We start from the raw sequence: 19298 nt of genomic DNA on the forward strand, positions 1-19298 counted from the left end.
TCACTGATATGTGCAACAACTTAAATGAATCTCAAGGGATTTATGCGGAGTGATAAAGACAATTCCTCAAAGCATACACTATTGCATGCTTGCATTTATAGAATTTTCATATGTGGTACTGAGCATCAAAGCCAGGGCCTCACATGCCTGAGCTAAACCACCAGCCCTAGGATGTTCTTGAAATGAAAAAATTGTAGATATGGAGATGAAATTTAGTGGTTGTAATCAGTACAGGGTGAAGGAGAGTAGATGTGCTTAGGAAAGGTTGAGGGATCCTTGTGGTAATGGAGCTGTTCTGTATCTTGACTGGACTTACATGTATATTAAAACTGCATAGAACTAAACACACACACACACAACTGAGGCAACCTGAGTAAGACTGCTAGGTTGTACCAGTGTTAATTTCCTGAATTTGATACTGTACTATAGCTTTGCAATGTGTTCCCATGGGGGAAACTGGACAACGGGGCAAAGGTTGTATATGGTCTCTGTTATTCCTTAGGACCGTGCGAGCATCTGCAGTGATCCTTCACATGAGTCAGCAGCCAAAGGCAGGTGTTGTCCTGGGTGACCTCATGCAGGTCAATATCCAGAAGCCTCTGTTTTCTCATCAGTGATATGCAGATAGTTAGAGTTCTTACTTTTGTAGCAGTGTTGAGGATTATGTCCCTAAGCACAGTGCCCTGGACAATATAAATCTCCCACAAATGGCATCTTATAAAACACTGTCATTGTGATAGATGAGAAGAGATTCAGGGATTTCCTGCCCTCTCCCCAGGCTGCTCCCAAGTGAGCCAGGATTCTGGTCTCTGAAGCTGGGTTCTATTTGGTCAGAAGAAAGAAGATCAAAAGTGAGAAACCTGGGGGAGGACACACTGGTTTTCTCCCTGTGACACTGTGTGTGTGTGTGCATGTGTGTGTGTGTCTCGGAGCAGGGGTATACTAAGAGACAAAGGAAGAAGAGGTCAGAGAGCAGATGCAAAAAAATGCTAAGAAATTCAAAAGGCTTCTGGGAAACAATGGTGCGGGGTCCTGTTGTGCCCTGGCCAAGATCCTCTGTCTGGGGCTGAGTAGATTCCCCAGCCATGTCCTCTTCTCCCACCAGGGTGACTGTAGGGGTCTTCTGAGTTCAAGGATGTCCTCTGGACAGGTGCTCTGGACAGCGAAACATACTGTACAAATGTCTTCAGATGCTGGGAGAGGTGATAGTGATGAAGATTTCTGTAACTGTAGTTTAAAGAGGCCCTCTGGAATCACATCACAGGCTTACTGCCCTGGCTGGCTGGTTGGGGCAACTCTTTGTCACTCTCCCTGTGCCCTCTGCTAGGGCTCAAAACCTAGTCCTTCAGAGCAAGAAGAGCACTCCGAAGTCCTCTTGGTCCAGGCTTCTCTGAGGTGACCAGCAGGAGCACCTGCATCACCCAGGAGGCTGTCGGGAGTGCAGTCACTAGTGCACCCAGACATCTGCATCAGACTACACCTTACAGGATCTTCACAGGATTTGTTTGAGGAGCTCCAGTCCTGTCAAGCCTTCTTGTTTCCTGGTGAGGCAACAGCGGCTCAGAGAGGATGAAGGACTGGCCCAATCACGGAACATGTTTGCATCACAGCTGAAACTAGCACTTCAACTCCTGGGAGCTTGGACAGTGGCCTTCTCTCAGAAGACTTTCGGCAAACTGGCTTGAGGTGTAACAGGTCTGCACGCCTCTGCGAGCAGGAAAGTTCTTGGTCTTCTGTCCTGAAAGCAGTTCTGGTGGAAAACACTGCCCCTTGGTGACCTCGTCCAGCTCAAGGTTTGCACACAGGTAAGAAGAAAGCGCATCTAGCCTGCAGACCTGTGTAAAATCTCTCCTCTTCCGGGAAGGCTCCACAGAAGCATTGCGGCAGCTAGGTCGTGTTGGCAACGATTCAGATCTCTCTTTGCCTCAGTCTCCTCATCTGGAAAAGCTGGTTCTTCCTGACAACTATGCACCGAGCACCTGCTATGTGCCATTGCCTTGCCCCGTGTGTCACAATGGCCCACACGGAGGAAGTCACAGCAGTGTCTCTAAGGATCTCAGTGAAGGCAAAACCAGATCATCCCAAGCTACCACTGCTGGAAACATCTGTTTGACCCCCCTCACCAAAGCAGGCCTGTAGAGTCTTGCTTCTTCCAAGAACTCAAATCAGCCAGGGAGGAGAGGACTGAAAGGGCTTCGGACTGGACATTTCCAGACCTGAATTCATTTCCCTGAAGGTGGAACCAAGGTCCAGAAAAGGGCAGAGTCTTCCTCAGGGACACAGCATCCGAAGTAGCACGATAGTGTACACTGAATGTCTGGGTCTCCCACAAAACTCCTAAATCGATGCTCTAATCCTCAATGTGCTGGTGGTTGTAGGCAGGGGCCTTTGGAGGAAGAAGGTTTGATGAAGTCGTGAGGATAGAATCAGTACTTTCGTAGAAGGAGACCAGAGCATTAGGCTGAATGTTTGGGTCAGGATTAGGATTGGGGGCAGGGCTGCCTAACCCGGTCTGCCGTGTGAGAACATGGCAAGATAGAGGCCATCTGCAAGCCAGGATGAGAGCCCCGCCCAGAAAGGGAACTTGCTGGCTCCTTGGTCTTGGGCTTCCAGCCTCTGGAACTGTGGAAATTAAATGTCTGTTGCCTGAGCCACCTAGTTATGTATTTTGTGACAGCTGCCAGAGTTGACTGAGCCATGCCAGGACTTCTCACCCCCTTTCTGGTACATTTTGTGCCTTGTATCCCTCTCCCCCATGAGACAGTCACAATTCAACCCATACCCACAAGGGTCCTCCCGCCAGGACGTCTGGTGAGCACCTGAGGGGAAACTGACAGCTTAGCAAAGGCTAGAGGAATCTGAGCAGCACTGGGGCCCCATCCCATGGGGACCGGCCTGGGTGGGCAGGGCCATTCTCCCACCTACCTAGGAAAAGGCCTGGGTACAAGCTGCTAGGAGGGCTTTCCAACAAAAATGCTGGAGACCTGGAAAAGGGATTCTTGGCTCCAGTAGGAGAGCGCAAATGGCAAAGTCAAAACTAATAAATGTTTAATTAAATGTCCACAGAAGGTACCACCGTGTCAACATCATTAAATTGCTCAATTAATTATCCCTAAAAATCTCATTACAGGTGAAAACGATTTCGATTTTCTCACGTTGCAGGAATTTCCCAGTACCCTTAATCATCCCTAAGAGATCAGAGCCATTATAAATTAGTGCCTTGTAGCCAATTAAAAGCAAATCAAAATACATTTTAAGAAATCCTTTTGAGAAGGCAATACATAATGAATGTGGTATTGCTGTGTTTTTAAGCATTTGCTATGAGGGCTACACCTGGTTCCCCAAAGCAAAGGTATAGACGGGCCTACAAGTCACCACAACCCGGTGTTGCGTCTCCTGTGACGTCAGGACAGGAGCAAGGGCATTGCTAAGCAATAGGAGTTCTTTTAGCGCCCTTATAAACTGCCATCCAACACGCTCTTGGCAGAAATGTGCTGCAGCGTGTGACTGTTTTAATGGGCCACTTTTTCATAATCAAAATAAATGCAAAATTAAAACTCCACAAGATAAATGAAATGGCCGGGTACGGTGGCACATGCCTGTGATCCTAGCACTTGGGAAGCTGAAGCAGGAGGATCGCTGCAAGTTCAAGGCCAGCCTGGGCTACATAGTGAGTTCAAGGCCAGCTGCATTCAAATTGAGACCCTGTCTCAAAAAACAACAACCCGATCTCTGGTACAAAAAAAAAAGATAAATGAAATGCCAGAAATTAAAGCAGGCTCCGAGGCCACCGAGGCTGGCGAGGTTGCTGCCGGTTCTCCGCCCTGGAACCTGGGTCCGCGCCTCACTCTCTCCATCTGCGAAAGAGGCCCACTGTCCCGCACAGCTCTGAGCTCCCGGGAGCAATCCGATGGATCCAGCTAAGGAGTTAGACCAGCGTCTCGCACGCAGAGGACGTTTGCGCCCCTCCCTACTGCGGCGCAGAAGACGAACGTCATGGCGCAGGCGCAAACGCCGCCACGCTGCCCCAAACGAAGTCGGCTTCGGCCCGGGCGCGGCGCCTCGGAGTGTCCCGGGAGACTGGACGGCGCGCGCGGCGCGGGGTCGGTGCTGGGCCCAGCCATTGCCCCCCGCCCCGTCCCGCCGCGCCCGGGTTCCACTCCACCCTGCACCCAGAGACCCCGCTTTAGGTGCGGCCTCACGTCACGGTGTCCCGAGGCGTCCTCGCGTGTGCGGTGCGGGGCCCCTTCCCAAGAGGGCCCAGTGGTGAAACGCTTCGTTCATTTCACGCTCAGGCCGACTGCGTGACTATCTTTATTCACTCTTTCTTTTAAAATGTGTAGGTAAAATGCTGGAGGGCGGCCTGGAGGAGTGGTACCCGGCAGGCGTTTGCCTGGGCCTGCCAGATTGGGTGTTTCAGGACGAAAGCCGCGCGCGCGCGCGCGCGCGTGTGTGTGTGTCGGGGACTTTCTCGAGGCGCGGAAAAGGAAAGAGCAGAGGTCTGGCCGCAGTCTCCAACCTTCTCCCCTAATCTCTTTTCCGCACCACCCTGACAGCTCACACTCCGCCTCCTGGCGTGGAACCCTCTTCCCCGCCTTTCCTGACTGAGCCTCCAGCCTCCCCCAAGTTCCTGTCCAGCTCTCGGTCCGAGAAGTCGGCTCCATCTCTAGCCCTTAGCAGTGCTGGCTTTGCGCAGGGCTCTGGAGGGGGCACATGCAGGGCCAAACACCAGGCTGCCCGCAGGCTGACTCCCAGCTGAGCTAGCGGGCACATGATTTATGAAGCATGTCTTGCCTTCCCAGCACCGGAAGTGGAACAAGAAAGGGAAGGGGCCAAGCGAGGGCACCTGTTAGGAGAAGGCCCAGTCCGCCTGGTCCAGCCAGGAGCTCCCAAGAGCTATGGGGCCATGGTCCCTCCGGCTCTCCTGCTGTGTCTGGCCTCATCCGAGCAGGCATGGGAGGGACACGGACTTCCAGGAACCCCTGGCTCTCCCTGCCAGGGCGGTACAGGCTCCAGCAGCCCAGGGTGGCCTGTCACCCGAAGGCCGCAGGAGGGAGAATTGGCGGGAGCTTGGAGGATGGACATGCAGAGCCAGTAAAGATAGCCCAGGAGTCCAAGGGCAGAGATGGGCAGCGTCCACAGCAGCAGGTCACAGTGGTGTGCCACAGTGTGGCCCAGAGGACATGTCACAGTTCCAACATGAAGTGCCCCCAAGGACTCCTGTACTGAGGGCTTGATCCCCAGTGCCCCGATGTCAGGAGGTGGGGCTTAGAGGTGACTGGACCTCACTAGTGGCTCAATGACTTCATAGTTGAACAGGCTGCTAGAAGGGGGCCCAGGTCGGGGAAGTAGCTCACTGGGGATGTACCTCTGAAGGGTATCGCTTGACCCTGGCCCCTTCCTCTCTGGCTCTTCCTTATTCCTTGTGTTTCCTGGCTGCTGTGAGGGGAGCAGCTTTCCTCTGCCTTGCTCTTCATCATGTTTCTCCTTGCCACAAGCCTAAAGCAAGGGAGCCAGCTGACCATGGACTGAGACCTTTGAAACTGTGAGCCAAAATGAACCTTTCCTTCTTTAAGTTGTTTATCACCGTAGTTTGTCACAAGGCTTTCTTCCCTTCTCATATATGTATCTGCCTGTCCCCAGCTCCTAGAGGTCAAGGACAGTGCTTTACTCCTCCTAGGATTCACAGCACCCACACATGACAGGTGCTTAGTATAGATGGCTGAATGGCAAATGAAGGGTGCTAGGCAGCACTGGGGAAGACTGGAAGGCTTCATTGTGAAGCCAGGCTGCCTCGGTGAGTGCCTGGGTCTACTGAGTGATCTTAGGTGAGTTCCTTGGCTTCTATGGGTCAAAAGAGGACAGTAATAGGACAGACTCAGTCTTGTTCAAAACCCTTAGGGAAAATGTGTCAGAATTCTGAATCTTTCTGATTTCCAAAAGATGACAAATGCATATATTACCTGTCACATAAAATGCCACGGGGGACTGGAGCAACACCCTACAGTCAACTAAATGTAACACTACTTCTGTGACGGTGGCAAATGGTCACACCAAGTAGGACAAATGAAGCATCATAAGTAACCTCACATTACTTTTCGTCAGTTTTTGCCAGCCAAATAAATTCTAACCAATTCCAGTCTGGTTAGGTTTTTGAGTTGGACGAAGTTGTCGATCAGAATGTCACAAATTTTGTTGCTGGCTGGGTTTTAGCTACAAATGAATTCTCTGTTTTAAGAGATTCTTGGATTTTGAAATCATAGGCAATCGTGGACCTGTGGTTATCTGAGAGTGTGCTTTTAAAGGTTACATGAGAGAGCTAATGATAAGCTTTTTAACCCATTGTTCAACATACGCCAAGTCCACCATTCCTATCATTATCGTCATTAGAAAGAAAAGATTCCATCAGAGAACTGAGTACCATATTCCATGCTGTGACAACACCAGTCCTACATATTTCCAAAGCATCCACTGAACACCATCCATGCGCCTAGCGCCTAGCCAGCACTGGACCAGGATTGCTTATTGAAAATTTCCACTAGATCGCAAGCTCTTTGAGGAAAAGAGCTGCATCTTGTTCTCTGCTTCATCACTAATACTTAGCACAGAGCCTTACAATGGTAGGGGCTCAATAAATACTTGAATGACTTCTCTCAAAGAATCGAGGTTCAGAGTCTAGTAGGAGAGATGGGCAATATTTTCAATAATGAAAAAGAAAAAACTAAATAGCACAGAGAGAAAAAGGATTAACTTGGGGTCAAGTTTATGAGTCCAGGAAAACTTCATAGAGTTAGAAACACTTGAAATGAGTGGGTTTATCAAGCCTGGGAACAGCAGGAAGCAGAAGGAAGAGGCTGTGTGAAAGCGGAGGGGCAACCTACCGATTGCAAGACATTCCCCGCAGTGGCTGCAGACACTCCCTCTTCTCAGCAGCGCAGAGATACCTGAGAGAAGGTCATACATGAGGCCACAGAGCAAGCCTGAACAAATTTAAGAGATGGAAGTTATTTCATGGACCTTTTTCTGGCTACAGTGTTATAAAACTAGAAATCAACAACAGGAGAAAGTTCAGAAACTTTATAAGCATTTAAAAATTAAACAACTCCGAACAATCAGAAGCAATGAAGAAATCAGAAAGGAAATTGAAAATTTTCTTGAGACCAATGAAAATAGAAACACAACATACCAATACCTTTAAGATATAGTAAAGGCAGCATTCAGAGGGGAGTTTATCACAACAAAGACATGAAAAAAGTAGATCTCAAGTAAACAATCTAATGATGCACCTCAAGAAACTAGAAAAACAAGAACAAACACAGCCTGGAATTAGTGAGAGGAAGGATATAATAAAGATCAGAGCAAAAATAAATGAAATGGAAGCTTTAATATGAAAGTTCATTGAAATGAAAAGTTGGTTTTTCAAAAATATAAACAAAATCAACAAACTTTTAGCTAGGCTAAGGAAAACAAGACATACAATCAGAGATGAAAAAGCAACATCACAGATATACACATAAGAGACTGTTGTGAACAGTTGCACACCAATAAATTGAATAACCTGGAAAATGGATACATTTCTGGACATATGCAACTTACTAAGATCGAGTAAAGAAGAAATTTAAACATCAGAATAAATGATAAGAGAGGGAGTTGAATCAGTAATAAAAACTCTCTCACCCAAGAAAAGCTCAGGGCTTGATGGCTTCACTGCTGAATTCTAGCCAACATTTGAAGAACTAGTACTGCTTCTTCCTAAAAAACTGAACAGATGAGAATATTTCAGGATCATCCTATGAGGCCTTTGTTACCCTTGTACTATAACCAAAGACACAACAATAAGAAGGAAATTTGCAGGCCAATATCCTCGATGAAGATAAATGCAAAAATCCTCAACAGAATAATACTAGCAAACCAAGTTCAATGGCACTTTAAAAAGATCATTCACTTTGCAGCAACAATAGAGAGGCATGAAGGAAGCAGGGTCCTTCGAGCTCCAGCATTGCATAGGAACTTGGAGGAAGTGAGTAATTTTCACTTTTGCCCGGGTTTTGAAAAAGACAGAGTCAAAGACTATGAAAATAGACACATCCTTCCAAAAGGGCGGGTTCTGTACTGGTCCGGGCAGAGCTGATGCAAGCTGCCCATGTTTAGTCGGTCAGGTGGACAAGTAGAGCAAGGGACGAGGTTGCCTGTGCAGCAGGGCTGCCTGCATGAGGGCTGCAACTCTGACTTAAGGGAGAAAACGTTGCCCACTCATGCAGGGAGTCCGATCCACAATGAGGACAGTGACCCCACAGAGATGCCCAGTGGCGTGAGGACAGCATCCGTGAAGGGAGAAGGCCTTGCACTGGCTGTCAGGCAAGATGGGTCAGTGTAACACCCTTGTAAGGAAGGAGCAGGGATGGAGTTGCAGGTGGGGTACGCACACCGATCAGGTAAGCAGATCTATTAAGATGAGAGGGGCTCACACTGTTGGAGAATCAAGCTACAAACATGGAAAGAGGAATCGGATGATCCTCAGGGGTTGGATTACAATTGGAGGTGTTGAGGAGAACTCCCACTAGTTGATGCCGTCTAAATAGGTATAGGTGGAAAATACAGGTGTGTATTCATACTCGCACCTGAGAATGTGCAAACACACATGTCTTCCTTAGTCATTTCTACTCGAAGAACCCGAGAGCCATGACATTCTGAATACAGGGAGCATCCATGGTGACCAGATTTTAGCTTCTGAATAACATTGTCAATTAAAAAAAAGAAGAAGGAGAAACCTTGGAGAAGGCAGGGATGAGCCTGGAACATCTTGTTATCCAGATAGTAAGTGTTCAAAAGAATGATGGGAACAAGCTAGAACAAAGATACTGTGTCGGGATTTCTAGAGCAATTTCAACATAAATAAATAGTTATGAATTATATATCATAGCATAAAAATCAGGAACCCAGAGCATTAAAAATTACTGAATATATGGAAAGTGTGATGAGGAACACAATATTTACATACAGGTAATGATCAGCTACAGAGAGAAAAACAGTGAAAACAGTAACCTTGCAGGAGAGAGCCTGGCAGGTACCACCTGTCTTGGACCAAGTGGACATCGTCAGTAATGGGACAATTGAACTCTTGTGCCACCTGAGAGGAGAACAGAGGATCATTGTGTGACATTTCTGCCAAAGATCCATCTTCTAAATCTAACCAGGATAAAATCCAGACATTCTAGAAACTGACTGGCTCATGATCTTCGGTTAAGGTCATGAAAATCAAGGGAAGACTGAGGAACCACTTCAGACTGAAGGAGACTAACAGGATTTGATGTCTAAAGGCAAGGTGTGATTCTAGACTGCAGCCTTGCTGATAATGTTACTGGGACAGAAGACGAGACTTCTGTGGCCCGAGGCCCAGGTGTTAAAATGCATGATGTGAATTTCATGATCTTGACGGTTGCTCTCCTTGTTCACTGGAAATACACACCACAGTATTTAGTGGTGACAGGCTTCATGCTGGCTACTTGCTTTCAGATGATCCAGCAAAAGAAAAGTCTTTATTTCATACTTGCAAGTTTTCTGTAAATTTGAGATGGTGCTGCTGCTGGTGGAGCTGGTGGTGGTGGTGGTGGTGTGCGTGCGTGCGTGCGTGCGTGCGTGCGTGTGTGTGTGTGTACATGCCCCAGTCTCAGAAGCAGAACTCTAAGAGGTAAATCACCAGGGAAGAAAGCCCTCAGTCTCTGCTGAGCCCTGGAGAGGAGGCTGTAAGGGACAAAGGGTGGATTCTGCGTCACAGTGCCCGTCCCTCTGTTTTGCTTCTGAGGTTTGCCCCGGCCCCTGTGGGTGGAGTCAAGTGCCCTCAGAGCTGCTTCTCCCTCCTTGCTGTGGCTCAGCCCTTCAGCTTCATGGAGATGGGCTTTCATATCTGGCCAAGGCAGCCAGTTCCACTGGAGTATGGGTCCTGTCCACAGGAGGTTCATACAGTGTTGGGAAACATAAAACCATCCTGAAGTGTGACTTTTGCAGTTTGTTTTTTGCTTGTTTATAAGGCCTAACATAAGCAAGATGCTACTGCCTCCAGCTCAACTCCTTCTTGGCTACCTAATTACCTTTCATGCATCAACATCAACATCAAGAAGATGCTTTTCCCCAGCAGAGAGCAACTGGAACCTTTTCATACCTTGGTAGCCATTTGGGATGGATAGAATGGGGGAGGTTGGAAAGTAAGTACCTGTCACACTTTTTCTTAACCTTTGTGCCTAGTTAGGAAATAGAGCTCCATCTTGCTATATCCTGTCAGGTTACCAGGCCTCCATGCAAGAAATATTTATCCAGTATCTTCTCTATGGCACACAGTACTCTAAATTATTGGGCAGCAGACACAGCAGATAATGGTGCCTTCTGCCAGGTTCATCTTTCTTCTTGCTCTACCTGGGGATTTCTACTTGGACTTCAAGATTCAATTCAAACCTCTGGAAGGCTTCCTTCTCATTGTGCCCAGAGAATGTTGATCATTTGCTTCCTGGGCTGTTATAATACTTTATGCATGCCCCTTTTATACCACTCTATTATCTTATTCTCTAAGTTAACAGACTATTCTGGGGCCCAGTTTAAACTTTACAGAAAAACAGAGGAGAAGGTACATAGAGTTCCTATACCGTTCCAGCCACTCTCTTTTCCTTAGTATTAACATCTTTTATTAGAGGGATACATTTGTTACAAAGGATGAGTCAATGTAGATTCATTGTCATGAAATAAATCCATACTTTGCATTAGAATTCACTTTCTAAAGCTGGGCACAGTGGCACAGGCCTATAATCCCAGTACTCAGAGGGCTGAGGTAGGAAGATCTCTGCCTAGGCTACATAGTGAGTTCAGTGCCAGCCTAAACTACATAGCAAGACCCTGTCTTGAAATAAAAAGGATTCATTTTTTATCTTGTGCATTCTATCAGTTTAGCAAGTGTATAAGAGCAAGTATCCACCATTCTAGTAATATACAGAACAGTTTCAGGGCCCTAAAAATTCTCTGTGCCATGATTCTGGAAGGCTGAGGAAGGAGCATCTTGAGTTCAAGCTCTGTCTGGGCAACTGGTGACTTAGCAAGACCCTGTCTCAAAAAGGTGGAGAGGAGAAGGCTGGGGTGAGGCTCATTGTAAAGGAGCTGTTCATCCCTCTTTTCTCCACAGCTACCTTCCTGGCAATCCACTGAGCAAGAAAGATGACTGAAAAGATAGAACAATGAAGGAGAAGGAGAAGGGGAAGGGGAAGGGGAAAGGGAAGGGGAAGAGGAAGAAGAAGAAGATGGGGGAGAGGGAGGGGGAGGGGAGGAGAAGGAGAAGAAGAAAAGGAAGAGGAAGAAGAACAGAAAGGTGTGCTGAGGATCCTGTTGTGCAAAGAAGACTCTTAACTCAAGCTTGGATTAGGAAGTTTTGATCAATTAGATTTTGGGCAGCAAATATTCACTCTGTCTTTCCCTCTAACGGGAGGGATAATCATCCTTGTCGGACTTGGTCATGTGACTTTCTGTGGCCAATGGAATATGAGCAATCAAGATGCAAGCAGGGCCCAAATGCTGTGGCATGGTTTGGTCTTGGGTGTTCTCCCAATCTGTCGTGAAGAGGGTCCTCTAGGGACTCAGAGTGCTTCAGAAGCTCACCTGAACTGACATCCTGGACCAGAGGCCGCTCCACTGACCTGCTGGTCTGTGAGCAGGTCAGAAATGAGTATATTGTTCTTTGCGGGTTGTCATCAGCAATGGTGATTAGTACAGAGACAATGGGAAACATTATTCAGATAGACAGGGAGAGGTTAAGAGAGTCTAGATTGGCGCAGGGGGATGTGAGCTTATTAAATATTTATGATTGGCAGGAGGCCGCTCAATTAGCCAACAATGGAAGTGGGAGGGTGGAAACGCCGGCTGGGGCAGGTAAGGGTCTATGGTAATCACTGTCAGCTTCTAAACCCTACTTCTTCCTACAATGGCTCGTGACCCGTGTGCCAGTCATGACTGTCCTGTTCTTCCTTTTCCATCCCCTCTGCACCCAGAGAACAGCTATGTGATCCAGCATTGGCCCTTGGGAACTAAACAGAAATGTTCTCATAGATTTCTAAAGAACCTTTTCTGTCCCGATGAGTGAGGTCAGATGTGGGTAGAGCAGGCTTTCCCCTCTCCTGGCTTGAGCCAGACACAGTTGCTGGAGTTATGACAACCCTCCTGCATCCATGAGGGAATGGCCAGAAAAATTTCAGTGGCATCGGCCCCACCATCTTTGAGCTGCCGAGCCAATGCTTGGAATTGCAGCCCTACTCTAGACGTCTGGCTGTATGAAGAAACAGCTCCTTCTCTGTGTAAGCTCCAATAAGGAGGGCTTTGTGTTGGTGTGAAGTTTTGTGTTAGTTAGCTTTCTGAACTAATACAATAGCTAACATTTATGAGCACTTACTACAAGCCTGGCACTGTGTTAAGCATTTATAGACATTATGCCATTTAACCTTTCTAAATCCTATGAAAAATTGTATTAGCACCACATCGACATTCTTTCCAGAGGCCAGATCTGCGAAAGGATCCACTATTCCAATTCCATCAGACTCCTGTGGTGCATATCCTCGTCTAATTGCAGCCTTCCCAACCCAGTAAATTAGAGTTTTACACCATCTGGGCAGAGCCTGGGCGAGAAATTGCCTTGAGAAAAGGATTTAAACCAAGGTCCTCTGGTCCCTCCCAGGAACAGGGGAGAAAGTGGTGAGTGGGAGTTATAGGCCTGAGGTCCCTGGGGGCAGTTCTGAGCTCAGCACAGCCCAGTGGACAGCTGGGATGAGCAGAAAGGGTCCCGAGGCACTCTCGACACTTCCAGAGCCCGAGTCAGCCAGGCTCCTTCCACCTCTCGTCAGAGCTAGCTGAATGAGGCCTTGAAAACAGTCCCCACCCTGCTGCTGGATATTTCCCAACCAGTTTAAGAAGGACACATCTCTGGGATAGTCAGTCATTCACTCCTTAGTGTGGATTAGTTTGTTTCAGTTTTCTTTGCAATATCCAGACGAAAAGTGCTCAAAGAACAAAAGTTTTTTAAGGTGATGTTGGATAAATGTTGCAGAATGAATAAATGTGTGTACAAATGAGCTGCATTCATGAGAGGGTCCAGAAGCCTATGAGTGGGCCGTTTGAGTTGTGCCCAGGGCTGTACACACACACATACACATACAAATGCACTCACACCCTTTAGGAGGAAACGTGAAGTTTTCTAGATCTTCTTAGGGGATAGAAACAAGATTCAAAAGGTTTGAGAAGTTAGAAACAATCAAGGGGACTAAGGCAACAAGGTTAAATTTAACAAGGGCAAGTGTGTTGCTCTGAAACATTTGCTCAAAACTGCTCCTCCTGGGGAGATGGTGCAGGAGGTGGGGCTTCCCCAGGACAAGTGTGAAAGAGGGGACATCAGTGACCCCTGGCCTGGCTGCCCAATGCAGCAACGAGCTCCCAAGCCTGTTACCAAGGCACAGTCTTCCAAATGAGGGACCCGAAGGGATGTGAGTCAGACCACACCTAAACGCTGAGCTCAGTTCCGCAAAGACACCCGGGCACACTGGGGACCCAACCAAAAGCCACGTGACAGAAGGATGCACAGCTTGAAAAAGCAGAGCAGGGGAGAAGTGGCCTCAAAGGAGCAGGATCTCTGGGAGCAGCTGGAGGATGGGTTATGTAGATTCACCTTAGAATGCCTGGCCCCTGGGACACCTGTGGAGCTTTGTAAAGATTTGCTGAACCAACCAATTGGGGTTTCCCAAAGTATGAAGGGCTTTCCATAAAAGAGTTGGGCTTCCTGATCATGGGTGTATTTAAATAAAAAACAGAGGAGCCGGGGATTTAGCTCAGTGGTTTCGCTGCCTGCTATGCAGGCACAAAGACACGAGTTTGATCCCCAGTACCAAAAAAAATAAAAAAATAAAAAACAGACAACCTCTTGCTGGTACTGTTCTAGGAGAGATCCAAGTGTCCAATGAAGATTTGAGAAGCGATGTTAACTTCTCTCAAGTCCCAGGAATTTTATTCCATGTGGCTAGATGTTAGAGCCGATACTTATCATGTTTACCTCTCAGACATCCATTTCTTTTTTTAAATTGGTGATTTCCAAAGAAAAGAGAGGAAGGAAGAAGGAAACCAAAAAAGGAAGGAGGAAGAAAAGAAAGAAGGAAGGAGAGTAGTGCTCAGTGCAGGACCCCTTACCTCCCGGAGGCTGCCCCCTCCCCAAGGTGGGAGATCAGCTACTTCTGGGTATCACGTCATTACAGCATTGCTGTGCTACATGGCAGTTGTCTCTGTCCTGGGGCACCTGTCTGTTTTGTACCATTCTTTTCCTAACACACAGTACTTGGTAAACACTGTTTGTCGATAAACATTTGTTGAGTGAACGAGTGAGTCAATGAATGATTGAACGAACACAGTGCACTCTGACTTTGTCAGAGACATGTTTCCAGAGTGGCGCATACTTCATACAACATTCTTAGGTAGAGTTTGTGTATATTATTCCAGTGGAGGGAAAAGGAAGCCAGACGGCGGAGGGTGGGGGAGACATAGTGGAGAAGTGAAAGCTACCCTTGTGGATTTCAAAGATGCCTGGGACCTTACGCCTGAAGCTGAAACATCAGGTCATGTTTACTTCTATAAACTGCTTATAATTTTCATAGAAAACAAAAACAGCAAAACCTCTTGTTACTTTTGTGTCCTTCTTTTCTATGCTATTGTTTGTTAGTAAGATATGCAAGCATCCATCCCTCAAATTCTAGGTCTGATATTCTCTGTCCTCTGCGCTGGTCTCCAACATTTAGACAAATTGAGTATTAATCCGAGTAAGGGTTCCAGCAAGCAGAAGCCCTTGGTATATGAAGGGATGTCAAATGAGGTCAGGCCCTCCTGTTCCTTATCCGGTCCTGAGCCCAAGCCAGGTCTGATACATAGCAGATGCTCAGAAATACTTGAAGGATGAATAAAATATTTGCTGTAATCCACTAACACCCTTGTGGTTAAGTGTGATTCTGATCTTAAACACACAAAAAATAAGATGAACTAAGCACAGTGGTAACGGAATGAGTCAGGATTCAAATGCAGAGCTGCCTGACTGGGAAGCCAGGCTCCATCCTTGTCAGAGCTACCAAGGGCCAGTGGCCTTTGGCCCAAGTGAAGCAAAGCTCTGGGCTTCTGCCACCAGCCCTGCCCTTGCTTCCTCCAGTCATTCTTGGTTCCAGATCTCTGGCAACCTGCTTCAAAAGCTTTTAAGACAAGGAAGGATATGAGCACCAAATGGATAATGGAGCAAGAGTTAGTTAAATGATAGAGCAATGGTGGACAGGAGAATCAGAGGATGGAGAGCTAGTTACCTACACACAAAGGCTCCCTCCCTTCCCTGTACCTATAGCATCAGTCTTTTCATTTCCTTCTGGCCACAGATCCTAAAAACACAGATCAGCCCTAACTCTTCCCTGCCAGTCCCACCCCACCCTGAATGACAAATGCCCCGAAGTCTTGAAAGTGGAGCCTACATTTATGCGCCAGCTTCTGCCCAGACCTCATTAATTCAGGAAGATGATACCTCCGCCAGTGGAAAGATATCGAATGCATGCACAAACTCCTTAATTGCGGGTTTCCTTTCACTGTCTGCTCCCTTAGTAAACTTGGAAACTATTTTACGTAAATCGTATTCATTGAATGGAGCCTTTGCATTTTCCTACTCCACGAGCTGGGCAGAGATGAGGCACCACCTGGAAACAACGGTCCCTGCCCGGGGGATGGCCCTGGTAAGTGCCTCAGCTTTCCCACTCAGGAGCCAGTTCCTTGCTGGATGCCGGGTGGGAATGTGAGCTCCTGGACGACTGGCACCAGAATAACGGTGAAGCCAAGATCCTAGCATCAGGACTAACAGTGAGGGCAAGGAGTGTAGGCTAAGCCTAGAGGTACCTGCAGTGGGACAGGTGGCGTTAATAAGGACGATGTGTGGGTGAGAGTGAGTGGACTGGAGGAAAGGAGGGGCTTGGAAGTTCAGCCTCGTGGCAAGGTCTCAGCAAGGCAGAAGCCCAGAAGGACAGATGTCCCGAAGCTGTCTCCAGGCCACTCTGGCCTCTCATGCAGAACACCAGGAACCATGCTATTTCTACCTGGCTGCCTCCACCATTGCCCTCACAGTAGCCTTTCAGACCTGGGAGGCGTGCTGGCCTGGTCCCACTTCTGTTACTGTGTGACCTTCAGCCAGTGTCTTAGCCACTTTGTGCCTTGCCTTTTTGTACCTGTAAAATGGGGTTGACTAGAATGCCTACTGCACAGGATTTGGTGATTTATTCTTCATCGAGCGCTGCCAACAGTGCCTGCCACCTACAAAGTGTTAGGAAGAATCTGCTCTTGTCATCACAGTCCTCATTATCCTCTACCGCTATTAATGATAACCAGTCAACCACGCCAGAACTGCAGTTTATCCTCCTGTGGGGAATGGATTTCCACTCCACGCCACTCCTTGAACCTATGCTCTCCAAGGCTAGGACAGATAAAGACAAACTCCTAAGGATGGAGGGAGCAGCCATTGCATGATGGAGAAGCCAGGAGAGATCAAACATGAAGCAGGAATGAAAGGTTGGCCTGTGGTCAGTTGTCCCAGTGCACTGGGGGAATAGGACATAGTGGGCAGAGCAGATTCCCCTTGGGCCCTTGTGTGGGAAGCAGAAGCAGACAAATGACAGTTCACGAAAAGAGTAGGACCTGGGAGGCCTCCCTGAGGAGAGTGGACCAACTAGGGAAGGAGGACGGGGAGAGGATCTTCGGGGAGGGGCTCTCTGCAGACAGAAGGCCTGAGGCGGGCAGGTGAAGGTTTGGGATCGCAGGGCTGGGCTGGCCTGAGGGCTCCGGAGTGTCTGGCCCTCCCCCTTGCAAACCCTTCGTGGAAGGGCACAGGAGGTAAAGGAGCCTCCGCTGACACCTTCCTCCGCACGAGCTACATAACCATCTGTCGTCCAGTCGCTCTGCAGCAGGGGCTGCCACAGTGGGTCCAGTGCGACCTGAGCTTGGGCATCATCACCACAGAGTCCCGTGGGTCCCCCAAGGGACCAACATGTGAGAGTGCTTTCGCTACCACAGGGACTTTGTAGATGAAAGGGTTGTGTGTGTTGGACAAAACGATTTGGGCTGTATTTGCTATCTGTCAGTACACAGGCTGTGTGTTAAAAGCCTCTGACCAGTGATAGTCGGTCAACTCTGAGTTGATTTTGAGATAAATGCCTGACCCATCATGGACCACCAGGGTTAGGAGGACCCCAAACCATTCTCTGTCATGCTCTCGGTGAACTCAGAGCAGCTGCAATTTGTTAGCCTTATTGACAAACAGGAAAACTAGCTGTTGGCTTAAGGGCTTCCTAATGAACGCTCATAAACCTGGCTGTGCTGGGAGGGTCAGAGAGAGACCCAGTAGGGCGGTCAGTGCCTGGTTAGTGGTAACTTCTGGAATCCTGCTGTGAGGTCCTGCTTTATGCCAGCAAAGAAAGGTGAAGACGAGTAATAACAGGAGACCTAAAATCTATCAACAAGAATACATGTGTTGTGAGGAAATTCCAAGCTTTATTAAATACTCTTTTGGTGAAAGGAGCCCTATGGAGAATTTCTTAATAAGTTTCAAAGGCAGGAGATGTTTGGTCGCTGGAGTAGCCTGCATAAGCAATCGTGGTATCTGCGGAATGTGGAGCTGCAGAGTGCCCGAGGTAAGCCTCCAGCTAGGTCTCCACAATGGTGCCGGGTCAGCTGAGTATGGGAGTCCCTTAGTGTCACGACTCCCCAGCTGGGAGGAGCTTGAGACACGCAGCCAAGGCTTCCACACTCAAACATCTGTGCCCAGAAGAGACACTGCACTGATTTTAAACACCTTGATAACTCGTGCCAAAGTCCAGCAACACCCACATTCAGGAAATTCTTTTTAATGTTTAGCCTAAATCCTCAAGCTTCAGTGTAAACTCATTACCTCTTCTGCTGAAAACAGAAATAGGGAACAGTTGGTCTCCATCACTGGCTCATACACTTGAGGACTTTTCTTTCATTCACCCCCTTTCTCTTCTGCAGAATAAATACTCCAAATCCTAGAAACATTCTCAGAGACGTACCCCAACTATGGGGGCCAATTACTTCCTAAGTGGCTCCCTTAATTCCAAACACTCACCCAAGGCACTGGCTCAGTCTTCATTCTTCAACAACACTGGTTCACTGGGGAATAGGATGGCCTGATAGTAAACCAAGCCTCCTTCCAATACCAATATTGAAGAAGACTCCTATCACCTGCAGCTGGCCCAGCCAGCATCAACTCCAGTCCAATCTATCATCATTCGCAACATCCCTATGGCCATATGGCTATCTTGTTTTGTTTTCAGTACTGGGGATTGAACCTGGGGCCTTGCCCCTGAGCCACATCCCCAGCCTCGAGATTTTCCTGCCTAAGCCTCCCAGAGTTCTGGGATGATAGGCATGTGCCACCACGCCCAACTAATATCTGTCATTACTAATTGCCAGATACTGTGTTACACGGTGCGATGGTTAATCGTGTCAACTTGATTGGCTTGAGACATCTAGATTAGTAAAGCGCACTTCTGGATGTATCTGGGAGGGTCATGGGGGCATGGCCTTGGGGTCTATGTCATCCTGGCCCTCCTCTCTGGCTCTTTCCACGTCTCCACACTTCCTGGCTGCCGTGAAGTGAGCTGCTTTCCTCTACCATGCCTTTGCACCATGTTTCTGCTTGAGCCAGAGGACCATGGACTGGAACTTCCAAAGCTGTGAACCAAAATAAACTGTTCCTTCTTTAAGTTATGCATGTCGAGTATTTCATCCCAGCAATGAAAAGCTGACCAATACACATACTCTATGTAGATCACCTCCTTTGACCTTCACATTACTTGTTGGATAAATATTTTCATTTTAATTCACAGCTACAGATAAAATCTTTAAACATCTCATTCTAATAAATGTCTGGGATTTGAACCCAGCCCTGTCCAACGTGCAGCTCAGGCTCTTTGCACAACTCCAGGCTAAGACATGGCTCCTGCCCCATAGAACCCCGTTAGGAAGGGGATGACTAAAATGGCCAGAAACAGACCCCAAGATCAGCTTCTCTACAACTCTGTTTCTAGAGTGAGGCTTCTTTCTTATTCTTGCTGGTATTCCTGTCCCTACACATATAGCCTTCTGATTTCATTCTTCAGAAGTGACATTTTAAAAAAAAAACAACCAACTCCATGCTATAGTTTGAATGTCCCCACTAAAATGATATTGAAATTTAATCTCCATTGTGA

At 47.7% G+C, this 19298-nt stretch overlaps 1 long non-coding RNA gene across 3 annotated transcripts in view; it reads right to left on the reverse strand.

Annotated features, from left to right (window-relative positions):
- Positions 1-19298, reverse strand: part of LOC106009596 (uncharacterized) — a 101495-nt gene that overhangs the window by 73798 nt on the left and 8399 nt on the right. For 2 of the 3 annotated variants that reach the window (XR_015441264.1, XR_015441261.1), the window contains exons 2-3: positions 7678-7760; positions 6882-6980 (exon numbers count right to left, since the gene is read on the reverse strand). The exons of the other annotated variant lie outside the window; for it this stretch is intronic. This is a non-coding gene — a long non-coding RNA (uncharacterized LOC106009596). The remainder of the gene's footprint in view (positions 1-6881; positions 6981-7677; positions 7761-19298) is intronic. 3 annotated transcript variants of the gene reach the window in all.

This window comes from Heterocephalus glaber, unplaced genomic scaffold, assembly GCF_053883595.1.
Source record: "Heterocephalus glaber isolate CG9 unplaced genomic scaffold, H.glaber_assembly_v1.0 deba00001509, whole genome shotgun sequence".
NCBI lineage: Eukaryota > Metazoa > Chordata > Mammalia > Rodentia > Bathyergidae > Heterocephalus > Heterocephalus glaber.